Source organism: Sinocyclocheilus rhinocerous, unplaced genomic scaffold, assembly GCF_001515625.1.
Source record: "Sinocyclocheilus rhinocerous isolate Xijiao unplaced genomic scaffold, SAMN03320098_v1.1 scaffold1880, whole genome shotgun sequence".
In the NCBI taxonomy this organism is placed as follows: domain Eukaryota; kingdom Metazoa; phylum Chordata; class Actinopteri; order Cypriniformes; family Cyprinidae; genus Sinocyclocheilus; species Sinocyclocheilus rhinocerous.
In genome coordinates, this window is record NW_015635022.1 from 434,060 (window position 1) to 450,370 (window position 16,311).

At 34.5% G+C, this 16,311-nt stretch overlaps 1 pseudogene; it reads right to left on the bottom strand.

The window, feature by feature from the left end:
- Window positions 1-16,311, bottom strand: part of LOC107746063 (cilia- and flagella-associated protein 58-like) — a 90,991-nt pseudogene that overhangs the window by 40,252 nt on the left and 34,428 nt on the right.

Genomic DNA, 16,311 nt, shown 5'->3' on the forward strand with positions numbered 1-16,311 from the left:
CTCTCTCTCTCTCTCTCTCTCTCTCTCTCTCTCTCATTCTTTCTATTTCTGTCCTTATTTCAGAAAACCAATTATAAAATGTTCCTCTAATGCAATAAAAACAGGGGGAATGGAGAGGGAAAAAAGTTCAAGAGCAGTAGAAACGCATACACACAAACACACACTTTCATATCATTGGTCCATGCTCTTTATTGTTCATTCCACTCTGTGGTTTTAATCTTCTAATGAATATTTCAGGCAAAATGCAACAGAATTTAGTTCATTATGGCATAAATGATCATGGTCTCATTTACTGCAAAATTGATAAAGTAAAAATCAGTACCATACTGTTCATGCAACAATATGAGCACTTCTGGAGTGCTACTTTAAAACTACTTTGAAAAAAGACGTAAAATGCAACACATTGCCTCAAATGAAATTAATCATTTTTCGAACTATTTTATTTACATGAGCCATCTGAATTAACCTATGCACTAAAATGAATCTTAAGACTGAAAGGCTAATATCACTGGTCTATAATAGAGAACTGGATTGCTCATGATGTCATAAAAAGTGAACCTACCACACCTCTCAAAGGTTTATGCTTTCTAAGGTATGCATCTACAGTTGTGTTGTAATATTGTTTTTTATTCGTACAGTAGGCTACCTGCAAATGCTTCAACAATGCTTTCTTTAATAGCATGGATTTTGAAGCATTTTTTGATTCTAGTAATAAGCCATAGAATTTGAACTGTCTTGAAGAGTATGAAATAAATGTTGCTCAATCAGGAAATAAAATACATGCATCATAACTTAATCAGAGAAATAATGCTGACTGCATATGGATGTACAGACATGAAGCTTATATCCAAGATGACGCATGGCAGACTTCTAATTTCAATACAATAGTGCAATATAGTAAAAAAGAGGCTTGTATTTATTGTTTATTCAAATCAGTTGCTGTCACTAATACCAGATGTTCATGGTTTTCCTGCATTATTATGTACATGAAGACATGTATTTGTGTTTGGTCAATTACCTGTGTCGTCAGTACGCAGCAGACAAACACCATCTTAACGATTTGAATATGTCGCTTATCCTGCCCAAAAAGACCATAAACATTATAGATAGCATCTGTAAGTAACAATTAATTTAAATAAATACTGCATATGCTAAAAACTAATCCTGTGCAACTGATAAGCTAATAATATGCAACTAATAATATGGGGGCCAAGGTTTTGGCTGTCAGTCAGTGATGCTTTCTGTGAGTAGGGAATAGCAATATGGCCGCTCAAACACTTCTGGTGGCTTCACCGCCTGATGGCAATTTAGAATTATGTGAGTAATCCAGTCATTTATAGATCAGTGGCTAATATACATGCTTCCAATCACCACTGCATTTATGCACACAATGGACATTCAAAACAAACACAATGTAAAGCTTTGAATGCACTTTTCACAATTTGTTAATCACAGTAGCCGCAATCTCTATTATTTATTCTAGCAATTGTGCAGCCCTATAGTTCAACCTTTTTTTTAAACTTCATTGGAAGGTCACAACCCTTATCAAAAGAATGCACATGTGAATCTCTCATTTGTAATTTATCTCTCTTATAGCAGATTTAAATGCCTTATGATGATACAGGATGACCTTGTGTGAAAAGTCTGAGCATGTATCTATGTATGATTTAAAATGGCATACATTATCATTATGCCCATGAGCCTTGATTGCAATCTCTTTTGAGAAGTAGAGTTCATTCGACTGTCATTATTAAGAATATGGTTGCATTTACATTCCAATCATTCTCTGTCTCTGTTGAGTGGATGTTGGGAGGAGTTTCCTGAGCGCATCTGAATGCAGTTCTTATGGACCGGATGAGTTTTTGACCAACTTTATACAGCTTTATTTTTGGTTGTATATAGCACAATTTAATTGCTAAATTGCACAGAGGCAGATAACTATTTGTGACTGAATCACAAGCTTGTTGGCAAGAGTTCAGGGGCCCATGAGTTGACAAACTAACACAGCGATGTCAAGTCAATATCCCTGTAGCACCTTCCACTTCAGTAGGTGACAAAAACAGTGCAGCAACTCTCCTTAGGTCACTGTACAGAAATAGATGAACTCCCATCTGGATTTGTTAGGATCTTTTTGGAGCATCACTGATGCAAACTATTCTGAAATGTTTCAAGAATCTTTTCCTATGAGATTCCTGAATATCCCTCAATGAAGTGAGATCCATTCCTTTGAGATTCCAGGAAGTTTGTTCAAAAGTTTGGGGCCAATAAGATTGATTGATTAATTGATTGATTTATTGATTGATTGATTGATTGATTGATTGATTGATTGATTGATTGATTGATTGGTTGGTTGGTTGGTTGATTGATTGATTGATTGATTGATTTAAAAAATGAATACTTTATTCAGCAAGGATGCAGTAAACTGATCAAAAGAGAACGTAATGAATATTCCACAAAAATATGAAGCATCACAACTTTTTTCAACATGGATGATAATTAGTAATTAGTAAATCTTAAGCACCAAATCGGCATAGTAAAATGATTTCAAAAAGATCATGTGAGACTGAAGGAGTAATTGTTGCTGAAAGTTCAGCTTTACAGTCACAGGAAATGGTTGCATTTTAAAATAAGTTATAATAGAAAACATTATTTAAAACTGTATAATTAATATTACCCAATATTACTGTTTTACTGTCATTTTAATTATTATATTTTTTTTATTTATTTATTTGTTTGTTAATAAATGCAGCCATGTTGAGCAAGAGACTTCTCCTAAAAACATTAAAAATCTTACTGACCCCAAATTTTTTAATGGTAGAAGCAATAGCTCATTGCATTATTTACTCATTCTCTTCCTTTCTGTGGATCACAAAAGTAGATTTTTAAACAGTTCTTGGTATACAATAACAATAGAAAGCATGTCCATCAAGCTTCAAAGCAGACCAAAAATAAGAGATACCATAACCATAAACGATTCTGGTAACACTTTAGATTTGGGAACACATATTTACTATTAACTAAGAGTTTTCCCTCAATAAACTTGTAAATTGCTGCTTATTAATAGTTAATAAGGTCGTTGTAAAGTTTAGGATTAAGGGATCTAGAAGGTCATGGAGAATAAGGAATTAATATTTGCTTTATCTACTAATAAACAGCCAATATGCTAGTAATATGCATGCTAATAAGATTCTCATATTCACTAGAAATGTGAAAGCAACCATTCCTTTTTAATGGATCTACAGTATTGAGCAAAGTTGGTCCTGCCTCATCAGGTGTACTAAAAAAACATACTGAAAGCATTTCATAGGAGCCAATCACACAAAATGTGCGAATGCATTCCATATGCATCATTTATGTAGCATTTATGCCACGAGTACCCTGTTTTTAAGATGATGTGTCAAGGTAAAAAGAGTTTTAAAAAATGGTACAAAGAAGAAGAAACAATAAATAAGAATAAATAAAAACACCTTCTGTTCAGTTCTGTTGTGCTCAAACTGCTCTAATGCAAGAACACATCCTACGGAAGCAGTTTTTTTTTTTTTGTATTTGTGTTGCATTCCTCATTTGTAAGTCACTTTGGATGAATGTATAAATGTAAACATTGAAGGATGTTAGTTCCTCATGAGACTTTCCTTTCATGGACTTCTCCCAGAAACCCTTAAGCCTAAAGGAAATATTGCTTCACACCCAGGCACTGATATGCTACAGTCAGTGTCTTTGAGGGAACTATACTGCACTGATGACAGTAATAATGACTAAAATTTGCCACCTGTTTACCATAGAGGCTTGTATATCAGCAGAGATCTTGGCATCCAAGCTCGGCATCAAGTCAACCCATCTGGCACAACGGCTGCTGACTAGTCTCCCTGAAACCTTACCGCTAGCTCACTGATTCTCACATATGTTTCAGAGTATAGGAAGGACAATGACACGTGTATGTTTTCCGTTAAAGAGATACAGGGACATGGATGATTTGAAGAGAGATGTGACTGCTCACGTTTTAGCAGATAAATGCTTTTTGAAGCAAAAATGCTCTCTAAATTGAGAATGCCAATCCAACTGCAGCCGACTAGAGAGTAGCAAATTTTAGTTCATGGAAGTGACATAAATTAAAGTCTATGGGTTAATAAAAAAAGAACAAGCTCATTAGTTTTCACAGAACAACACACATTAGTTACATTCTTGAATGAATCAGCCATTTGATCTAATCATTTGAGTGAATGGACCAACAAGTCACTCGTAAAGACAGCTGCTTGTTTTGTTCTGAAATGAATCGAAGATTTCAATGAATCATTTGAATGAATCAAAAAGTCACTTATTGTTCTTCAGTAAATCAGAGTTGTGAACAGATCATTTGAGTGAATGATTCAATGACTCACTCATAAAGACATTTGCTGCATTCGGAACCACATACTAGTATGCTACTCTTACTATTTGTTACCCTGGACCACAAAACCAGTCATAAGGGTAGATTTTTCGAAATTGAGATTTAGACATCATCTGAAAGCTGAATAAATAAGCTTTCCGTTGATGTATGGTTTGTTAGGATAGGACAATATTTGGCCGAGATACAACTATTTGAAAATCTGGAATCTGAGGGTGCAAAAAAATCTAAATATTGAGAAAATCATCTTTAAAGTTGTTCAAATGAAGTTCTTAGCAATGCATATTACTAATCAAAAATGAAGTTTTCATATATTTACAGTAGGAAATGTACAAAATATCTTCATGGAACATGATCTTCACTTAATATCCTAATGATTTTTGGCATAAAAGAAAAATCTATAATTTTGACCCATACAATGTATTTTTGGCTATTGCTACAAATATTCCCCAGCGACTTAAGACTGGTTTTGTGGTCCAGGGTCACATTTTATCTTTCTGTGGTAGAAATCGTAAGAGTAGTAGGTTAGAACATGGTTTGGAATTTAGCAAGTGTTTTATTCACGAACTAGAGCTGTGAACGAACCATTAGAGTGAATGATTCAAAGACTCACTCATAAAGCCAGTCGCTTGTCTTCTTCTGGAGTTATTTAGTGTTGTGAATGAATCATTCAAGTGAATTATTCAATGACTAGCTCATAAAGACAGGTTAAATTTAGAACTGCATATTCTGTCAAATAGTTATACGGCAGAAACAGTAAGAGTAGTATGTGATTCTGAATTCAGCTGTAGTCACTTATTTCTGTCATGAATGAATCAGAGCTGTGAAAAAATTATTTCAGTCATTTTGTTCTTGAATAAACGATTCAACAATTCAATGACTTGCTCCTAAACACAGTTTTGTTGTTCCTGAATCAGTGTTTTTGAATAAATCAGCCACTTGTTTTCACTTCTTTTTAAACGTTTGAATGTATATAGAGATTTTTGCTCATTTAAGTGGTTGATAAAGATCTCTGAAATGTAACAAAAAAAGAAGAAGAAACTTTCTTTCTGTGGCTGTTTCTCTGGAGAAAACCTTTGGTTAAATGAATTAAATAATTTTGGGCCGATGGAAATTTCAGTACATAATTCAGACTCTGACTCACTGAATATTTAGTGATTTTGCATTGGCTTGAGAGATGGAGGAGAATGTGAGGTCATCACCACCCCTCGTGTTACTAAAATAACCAACAGAGGGTTAGTAAAACCCATATAGATCTGGTTTGACTTTAGTTGTGAGACCTGCCAGTGTTTTCAAGCATTCCCTCATTTTCCACAGCACGCTGTTGTCACCTCCTTTTCACTCAGCGAAGAACTCCATTAAAAGTTATTTTTATCACACGTCTTTTGTGGCCGAAAAAAGTGACTGTTATTGGGAGTGGTGAATTACAGCTTTTGAAAACATCAATAAACATCTGGCGAGGGGTCAATAATACTGACGAGCATTATCTGACAAGCACTCAATTAGCTCCGTCTCTTTGTGCTGTATGTACCTGTGATTGAGGAACAATCATTATGTCATTATACCTCTAAAGAGTACATGAGAGTTGCAGAAAAGTGATCAAACAACTGCTTCCATGATGCTTTAGAGCAATAGATGTTAAAAAAAAGAAACTAATAGGTGTATATAAGTATGACGGTGAATCATAAAGTGGTTCAAAAGTGATTCACTTACACAACATTAAGCCAGATTACTTTCATAACACCAGCATATTACAGTCCACATGAACCGTAAACAGCTTTCACACCAACCAAGCGAATCGACCTCTGACGTCAAGCATGCTTTAGTGTGAAACAGCCCTAACCTTACTCTTAGTGTGCAAAGTCAAACCGAAACACTTCCATATGCGGACAGATGCGGACATACTGCAGCAACTACACCCCCGTGTGTTACCTGAGGTCCTCCACATTAGAGACGGTCTTGTTGAGGATGTTCTTTTCTCGTCTTTGCTTCTTGATCTCTAGCTTCAGGAGTCTGACATCCTCCAATCTTTCATTGTACTGAATATCACCCTTGTTCATGATGGACTGCTGGATTTTGATCTTTTCGTACAGTAATGCCAGTGCCTCGTTTCTCTTCATCAACTGCATCCCCAGGAGGTCACGCTCATTTCTCGCCTTGTAAATGAACACATAAACATATGTGCAATCAATACACAAATGTAGATAAAAGACAACATACTAAAAAAATATATATCAGTAGTCAATGCAAAAAACAGTGATATTAGCTAAGAAATACATTCCTTTTATTTTATACCAGCTTGGTACTGAATTTCTGGTACTTTTAACACCTCTTCAAGCATCTGTGAGAAAACCATCAGAAGTACTTTCACTTCTGACTAAGGTGAGACGATATATAATAATAATAAAAAGCAGGCCTATGAAGGACCGTACAAGCATTAATTCATTCTGTTGCTCTCACACACTTATATACTCTTTTCACATACAAATATTTCTATTCTCACACACTTACGTTCTCCTTTCACATACATACATTTTTGCTCTCATAGTCACATATTTTAGTGCACACATTCATACATTTTCCTCTTATATTCATAGGTATTTACACACACATTTATACATTTTGCTCTTATGCAAATGTATTCAAAGTATACATTTAATATTATAAATAACAAAATTAAAAATTAAAATAATTTAATATTATACAAATAAAATTAAAATTAAAAAATTAAAAAACTGTACTTGAAAAGAAAACAGGATGACTTTGAATAGCATAATTGTATTGTTATGTTAGGATGAGCTGAGCAAGTATTCCATATGTATTTCCTGGTTTGAGAGTGAGTTCCTGTTTAAAGAGGAAGTAATGGATACCAAAAAAAAAGAAAAAAAGATGAGACATGCATGCATATGAGTGTGAAGTATATATACATGTGAAAGTGACAATATATGTATGTGAGTTATAATGTAGGTATGTAAGAATAAAGAATGCATAAGTGCATGAAAGTCAGAATGCATGTATGTGCTGAAAAGTAAAGTTCATATATATGTAAGCAGAAACATATGTATGTGAAACAAGAATGTATGTGTGTGAGAGTAAATATATGAATATCAAAGGACAATGTATGTGTGTGAGAGTAGAAATATAAGTATGCAAAAGGAGAAAGTAAGTGTCTGAGAGCGCCAGAATTAATTATGACTTGTACGGCCCCTCATACAGGCCAGTGTTTTCTGCAAAGATCTGATGACTCAGCAATGCTGGTCTTTTCAGGATAATAGCAAAAAACTTCATGCAATTTGACAAATGTTGTGAAGGTTTGGTAAAATGTCTTATAAAGAAGTTTTAGGGTCTTTTACTTAGAGGTGTTACTTCAATGGATTTCAATAAAACGTCGGGGGGGAAAAACTGGAAGGCCATATACAATATATTTGTGTGTGTGTGTGTGTGTGTGTTACTCTACACACCATATATACTAAAAGGATGCTATGTAAAATGGTAAATTGACATTCTTTCTGAACTTTCACTAAACTACACCGTATGCACAAAATTCTGCAATGCAGAAATGTACAGCTATATGTGTATTGTATGGTATGTGCATGGTAGTTGTTGCATGACAGACAGTATACAATATGGTTTGGAGAGCTCAGGGATGTACAGACGATGAAGCTTTATTAATGTGCATGGATAGCCAGAAGAGTGTGGAAGCTGGTGTCAGCAGAGGCAATTTGGACAGAATGCCCTTTGAATGGGTTAACCTTTACCAAAGAACCAATGTCAGCAATGTACAGCAGCAGATATTAACATTACATTCACTTTATGAACTCTGATAGTGACCCAACTGACTTATCAAAGATACTGTAAAATATCCTGTTACTGAATGTGTTAAAAATGTAGTTATGCAGCTTTTTCCATAAAAACTCATATTCAAGCCTACATTTAAAGCTATATACACATCTAAATTTAATTTAGCTAAAAGACAAACAAGGATATCCGAGAAAAGTCATCTTTCTACTAATATTGGTTTCATACATTTATGAAAGGTTATAAACAATTATGATTTACTTTCTCTTTAAATGTAAAAAGTAATAGCATATTTTCTCTATGCCTTGAGTCTATGTGAGTGTATATATTTTAATCAAATAAGTGAAAAAATACACAATATTAAACACATTTTCTAGGTAAACACTATTTAGTACAAATATTATAATTTTTAAATCTTGAATACCATGATGCTTTAATGGGGTTGTTGACTGAATGTATTTATCAGAAACCTGAATTAATATTGTCATGTCATGAAAAGGCAAACTTTAAAAACACTTCTGACTTTGATACACAAAGATAACGTCAACATTTTCTAAAATATTATTTATATAAAACAAAACAACTTCACTACTTTCTTAAAAGATATATTAATAAAAGATTATGGCAAAATTCTATATATTTTTTTAAAGGAATTTTAGCTTTTAATGAAGCTTTTTTCCTTAAAAACATTCTCCAGACATCACCTAGACATTTTAGACCTTAAGCCTCCCCAAAGAATATAAAACAAAACTTTAAATGAGTAACTGAAAATATGTTCATCATAAGATGCATATTCAGGTTGCTGTCTGTATAAATATATATATTTTGAAACATTTAGCGCTATATATATATATAGCGCTATATGTTTCAAAATGCCAAGACCAATTTAGGCCTCCCCAGTGACTCAATTTCCTTTTGCTATTTTAAAGAGAGGTTGACCCTGTTCCCGCTGGACTTCCTCAGAAGTGAGATTCCAGATCTAATGACTTTTGAGTGAACCTAGATTACTGTCTCTTTCATAGTTAGCGGAAACAGCCTATTGAAGAAGGAACACAAGGAAATGCAGACACTCCCTGAAACCTTTCACCTGTCTGTACCTGATCAAGCTCATTTTTCTGCCGGATCCTCTCAGCATCAGCCTCTGCTATGATCTTCAGCAGCTCACGTTCTTCTGCCTCCTGTTTCTCAATGAACTACTTCGTCTCCTGAGCCTGTTGCCTCATCTTCTGTAGCTCAGCCTGTAGGAACAGGACAATCAATGCAAAAGAGAACAGAAAAAAATTTAAAACATAACTGAGAAATTATCTCTCTATAGGGTTTGTGAGTTAGTGAAATGCTGGAAGACTTTCCAAATGTATAAAAGCGATAAAATTTTAGAAAGGAACATTTAAGGGAGAGATGAAAAAAAAAAGAATTAGGCTGATTCAAATTATTAATAATACTGCCATTGTGTGAATAATATGTAATCATGTTATCTATAAACAAAGTAATCTGATTATCAGCATTTTAAAATGTATTATAACCTAATTACAGGTACTTCATTTTTTTAATCTGATTATGTTATCCAGATTACATGTAATCACTTAATACCCAGCACTGTATAAAGTGATTACATGTATTAAATGATCTACATTGTATTGTAAATTCTATATATCAGATTTTTTTTATGTATATATTCTCTCCTCTCAAGATTCAAGATTAAAATGCACTTTATAAACATGATAAACTGGTTTACGTTGACAAAGCATTAGTAAACATTACACATACATGCACAATAGATGCTCTTTATAGTGGTTTGCATAAGGAGGATGGAATATGTTGCTGATTTATGTGTAGTGCGTGAGGTTCAAAAGTGCAGTTGTGTTTCCATCTCATTTTATGTGCAGCAGGAGCACAGCGTGTGCTCCTTCAGCAGCGAGGACTGTCTGCGTCTGTCTTTCTTTGTGTCTATAGGCTATGTTTGCTGAGTCTGTAAACAGTCAGGAGTTTGGGTTCAGGGTTGGCCATGGTAGTCAGGTATTATTTTATGGTGTATTATTCTATTACAATTTCCCTCCTTTTGTTGTAATATCCGCCTGGAGTACAAAAGAAAACCTGAAATAAAAATGGACTCTAATTACTCTCCTATAAATGTCCCCGGTTTCATCATGTGCAATTCATCAGCGCATAATATTCTAAAGAAAATAACGTTTGTTAGTCATTCATCAAAATGTAATAATTTTCACTGCCACTTTAAAAAAGCTTTTTTTTGCTGATGTAACCAAGGCAGAATGGGGATGATAACTTTAACTAGTAATAACAAATCCTTCACTTTTCAAACCCCACCCTGCATTTTTTTTTTTCAGATGAATACACAATATTAACAAATTGCATCAGCTTTAAGTAGTTTTTCTTCTGTTTCATGATAATCTAATTTGGCTTAATTTTATTTTATTTATTTTTTTGCTCTGACTCGTGAGTACAAGGTTATTTTAAGGCCAATTCACACGTCCCCGACAGACGGCAACAGAAATGTTCGTTAGGTTTTGTCTGATCAGTGTGTTACCATGTTGCCATTGGTCGGTGCTTATTTTTGCCACATGTTGAATTGTTGTTTGTCGGGTCTTGGAATGTCTGAGAAGTGACTTACTGTACTCGGTCAGTTCTCGGCATTGGTCTGCATCTGTCAGTGCAACGTGAATTGGCCTTTAGAGGTCACAGCCAAAATTTTGTTCTGCAGGTATTATCTGGTGTTTTATGCTGCATTTTTGCAGAATTCTGCCTGCAAAATCTATTGGATTTTTGTCTCATTCAAGGCTGGAATACACTACACGACATGCCCAGATTGTCCACCAATTTACGGTCTGAAGAAGTTGACGCTATTTGCTGAAAGTCAAAGCCAGTCTGCAGATTTGAGCTGACAGATTTCATAGAAAATCGCGTAGTGTATGATGGTCACAGACACGAAAAACACATTATTTTTCACATATTTTACATTATTACAACACCTCTCTCCCCAGTCTGGCATGAACGGCTCGAATAGTTCCTGTATCAAATGAAAGCCCGCCTTCTGAAATACGAAATGTGCTGTGATTGGTTAGCTGGGCCAATGTGTGTTGTGATTTGGCACCACTCGGCGCCTGGTCGGGAAATGTCATGCCCGTTGCCATAGAGCTTCAGTGTAAATATTGCGTCAATATCAAATCAATTTGAGCACGATTTAAACCCGGATGATTGTAACCACTTGGGAAACCACGTCTGCCTTGGGAAAGCTAGCGTGTCTCCAACATAGTGATAACACTCGTTGCCTTCTCTAGTGCAGCTCAACCAGGTCTCGTCCCATTCGTCGATATTTGTGATATCACAAATCCCGGAAAATATGCGTTGTAGTCCAAACGAGTCATTCGTTAGTTTTACCCCTGTGACTATTAGAAAGTGTATGATGCCCAGTGTTTTAAAATCTGTTCAGATTTTAAAAGTCGTCTAGTGTATTCCAGCCTTTAGTAAATTCTAAAAATTCTAAAACTCAAAGTAAATTAATTTAATCGGTTAATTAAAATGAATCCATTAATTTAGTCAGATTCTGATTGGGATGTCAGATTTGATATTCCATTTGTAGGCAAACAAGGCTCTTGTGTCTTGTCCCTCAAGTAATTCATTGCCTGATATTTCAATGTTCAATAGTGTATTTTTTTGCACGGGTTGACAGTAAAACAGCATTTCAGAAGTCAATACCAGTGAAACAAACATTTTAATACCACAGACAAAGCAACTGAACACATGTATATCTTAATAAAGAACTTATTAATATTATTTTTTTATATATATATCAGTAATTATTTAGTAATTTGTCTATATTAGTAATTAATCTATATATATTATATCTATATACCTGCATATCTAATCTATATATTAGTATTTTTATGATATATTCTTAATCTCACTTTTGCAAACAAGACAAGACAAGACAAGATAAGGTGATGAGATGAGATGAGATGAGATGAGATAAGATAAGATCTCTCTAATAATCAAGTAGTCATATTATTTGCACTGCATGAATCATAGCTTAATTCATTAATATAGATTGAATACTGTCTGACTTTGAGAAGCAGGAGGCTTGTCATTTAAATTAACTTTACAGCTATTTCGTTTAGGCTTAACTATGTGTTCATGTTTGGTTTTAAAGGGCTTATTAAAATGACTAAATTAATCCATCCAGGAGCAATGGGGGGGGTTCTCCTTTTTTATGCAATGTTGTTTAATGAATATTAATGACATAATAGATGCTGACAGATCCATTAGGCAGATCCTAAATTGTGACATCAGATTTTTTTTGCCTTACCTATTCATAGAGACATAATAATGTCTTTAACCTAATAACATGCCACGACAGACATTTTGACAAAAAAGTCATGATGTATGTCTGTCAGAAGTTGTGCAAGAGGTCGAAACGCTGCAGTAATTTCCCCTTGGTGGGAGACAGTAGTACTTCATCGAGACATTTGACTTCAAAATCCATCTCTGTCTCTCGTCCCTCTTTGACACTTTTTTGGTCGCCTGCGGCAGACGCAGTGGGGTAAACATATAGGTCTGCTAGAAAACAGACAAAAAAGTGGATGGGAAGGACAAAAAGAGACAGAGGGAAGACAGGTGTGAGTGCTTTACACTTCAGTCTTAACCTTTATCCTCTAAGAGAGAAAGACTCACACTGTAGGAGCAGCAGGCGGGTTGTCTTACAGACCAAAGATCCTGTATTCAGCACCCAGCACAGGTGCATGTCCCAAACACTAGGCCCATGCTGACATGTACGGTAAGTGACACATGCTGAAAGTTGTTTTTATAATTAAATTATTGTATATCTGTCTCTTATGAGATTACCTATACATACAATATCATTCAAAAGTTTGGAGTTGGTAAGTTTTTGATTTTTTGGTTGTTTGTTTTTTTTTCTTAATGTTTTTGTAAGAAGTCTCTTCAGGCTCACCAATGCTGCAATTATTTGGTTAAAAATACAGTAAAATCTGATATATTGCGAAATATTATTAACATTTTAAATAACTGTTTTCTATTTTAATATATTTTAAAATGTAATTTATTCCTGTGATGGAAAAGCTGAATTTTCAGTGGTTATTACCTTCAGAAATCTTTCTAATATCTCTTCGTATTATTATCAATGTGCTAGTTAATTTTTTTTTTATAGGAATCTTTTGTATTATAAACGTCTTTACTGTCACTTTTGATCAATTTAATCTTTGCTGAGTAAAAGCATGTCTTTCAAAAAGAGCAGCTGAGCAGCTCTGTCATCGGAAATCACCCTTAACAGATGAAAGGACAGTACGATAAAGATATCGCTTTCCTCAGCGGACATTCAGACTAATGTTTTATTGTGAATATGAGATTGAGCTGAAGAATGAATGCTGTATCAGATGCAGGTAATCACACTCGCTCAGTCAATCTCTCTCTCATAATACTCTACATATAATACAGAGAACTTTTAGTCTAATACAGTGATACAATAAGCTTTCAATGAAACAATTCAACATTCCTTCGTTACTAGTTCTAAAGTGACTTTTTTGAATTAGTAACGGAGGATTGGCGTCAGCTGTTAAACTGTCAAACTGAGATTTGAATCTGTGGCGGAAGCAAGCAGTTCTGCACAAAAGGGTTTTTATAGACACTCCGTTGTTGTTTTTCTTATATATTTACACACTCGTGCCGTTGAACTGTTGCATAAACGCAATATCACACTCGTAGACATGAGATATGGCTGTATATCGGCACGCTGTAATTACCTACGGCTGAATCACAGCAGTGCCGATATACAGCCATATCTCACGTCTATGAGTGTGATATTGCTCATATATGACCAGGCAGATAGAGTGGTAAAAAAACAATAGTAATAAATAATATATACAAATAATATTAATAATACTAATATAAATTATATAAATATACTAATATTCATGAAAATAAACCATCATTAAAAAGATTATTTATAACACCATTAAGGTTCTAAATAGCACTTTCAAAGCATGGTTCTTTATGGAACCCTATAAAAATGGTTCTATTTAGCACCAAAAAGGGTTCTGCTATTGTTACAAGCTGAAGAACCCTTTTCTGGTACTGTTAGAACCATTTTTGTTAAGAGTGTACTGTGAGTGCTATCTACACACATTAGTGACACTGTTTTTCCTTTTTTTCTTTTCCTTCCTTAACCCCTTTGCTGTCACCCCCCATTTTCGGCATGGAGACACAAATGACATACCCAAAATAAAAAGGTTGCTGCTCATGAGTCTTTCTGACTAGATACATAATCAACATATGTTCACAAAGCTGACACTTCAGATTTTACTGTTCAAGAATCAGAATTATATAAGCTCAAACATAAAAACAAAAATACAAATATTAAAAACATATTTTTTAAATGTATAAAAAATTGTTATGTTGCTGTGGTATATGATTTTAGACACACAATGAAGCTAAAACCACAAGTCTACTAATGCTTCATTAGAAATTTCAGGACATAATCTCTAAAACTGTGAATTTTATGAAATATTTTCTAAGACCATGGCATGTGTGTTTTTAGAGAAGGCTAATAAAAGGCTAATAAAAAAATGTATGGCCCCCTGTAAGCTCTCCTGCGTGCTGTAGCCTCATGTCTGGCTCGGCAAACTGCCCCATTCATGATGCTATTGTTCTCCCTCGAACCTTTCACACCTCCGCCAGGTATGAGACATTATCCTCATTATTCCTTTATCATTATTCTTTTGTTTTATTCAGCCATTAGTAGCCTTTATTCTGGCATTACAAGGTTTACCAAGCCACATCGCTTCAATCCCAGTATACATTTACCCACCTATTATCAAAAGTATTTCTAAAATAATACAATGTGGATGCTGACCAGAGATTGATCAGTTCAAGAAGAGGTGGTGATTCTAACAAAAGACTGTTACAATGTGAAGCTAAGTGGATCTATTATATGGACTGTGTATATCCGAAGGGATTAAATGAAGAACTTCAATTGTCTTGTTTTTTATGAATAGTACTTTTGTTAACTCCAACAGACAACCATTGTTCTCTAATTTGATGTAAATTATCCATTGCTCTACATATACACACATTGTGGCCTTTTTTTTTTTTTCTCTCTGTGTGTGTCCTGATTGATCATGTGATCTCTTTAATTATCATGTGATTCCTTAAATTAAGATGGCTTCTAGTTCTAACACTGTTAGCTTGGCATTGAAAATGGTCAACATGTGACTGAAACGTTTGCCTTGTTTCATTCAGTAAATTGCTTAGATTGTTCTCATCTCGCTTGTGATGCTTTGATGTTTGAGTGTGCGGACTTTTTTTGGTCTACGCACCTCAGTTGGATTTTTTTTTGAAGGCGCGGTGAGTCTCTGGCTGCTTCTCTAAAATAATACAACAAAACATTTTCTTACGACCTTACGTCAATTATTATGACAAAATACATCATGAAGAAGAGCTGCACCTGTTCTGCAGCTGCATTAGAGCTAACATTAGCATCAAGCTACATAAGACAATTTATGAGATTATTAGTACACTTTTACTCAAAACTCACTTTAAACCACCATCGAGTGTTTGTAATAACCTCCTTTTGCGATCACGTGTGGAATTTGGTCGTTTACTGTTGTTAAAATATGCTATTTATAGCCTTTTATATCGCTGATATCGCTGCCATTTCAGATGTACACATTATTATTGATGACGTCCAAAGCCTCGCTTGGCCTGACTAGTTTGACTAGTTCTTCGTATCTTGTAAATTATTTTTTACTCAGTGTGTGAACAGATTTAATGTTTTCCACTCGTCCCATCAATGGACTTTCTATCTTGAAATATTAAAATTCATTAAATTGCCATTTTATTCTAAAAACATAATAATATAGTAAAATATATAATTGGCAAATTATATATATGTCCACTTTGAACACTGTTAGCAGACAAATTAAATAAATGTGCTTTCAGAGACTTCACAAGGCGTTGTTTTCTTCGGGAGCATTGATGAAGGGGCTCTGACAGCATAATAAATGGACAACAGTGTGCATATAAGATGACAAGACCTTTGACTCCATCTAAAATCTGCCTTGTTAACACTGAACCGCGAACCGTGAACTGCGCGAGGTAATTTT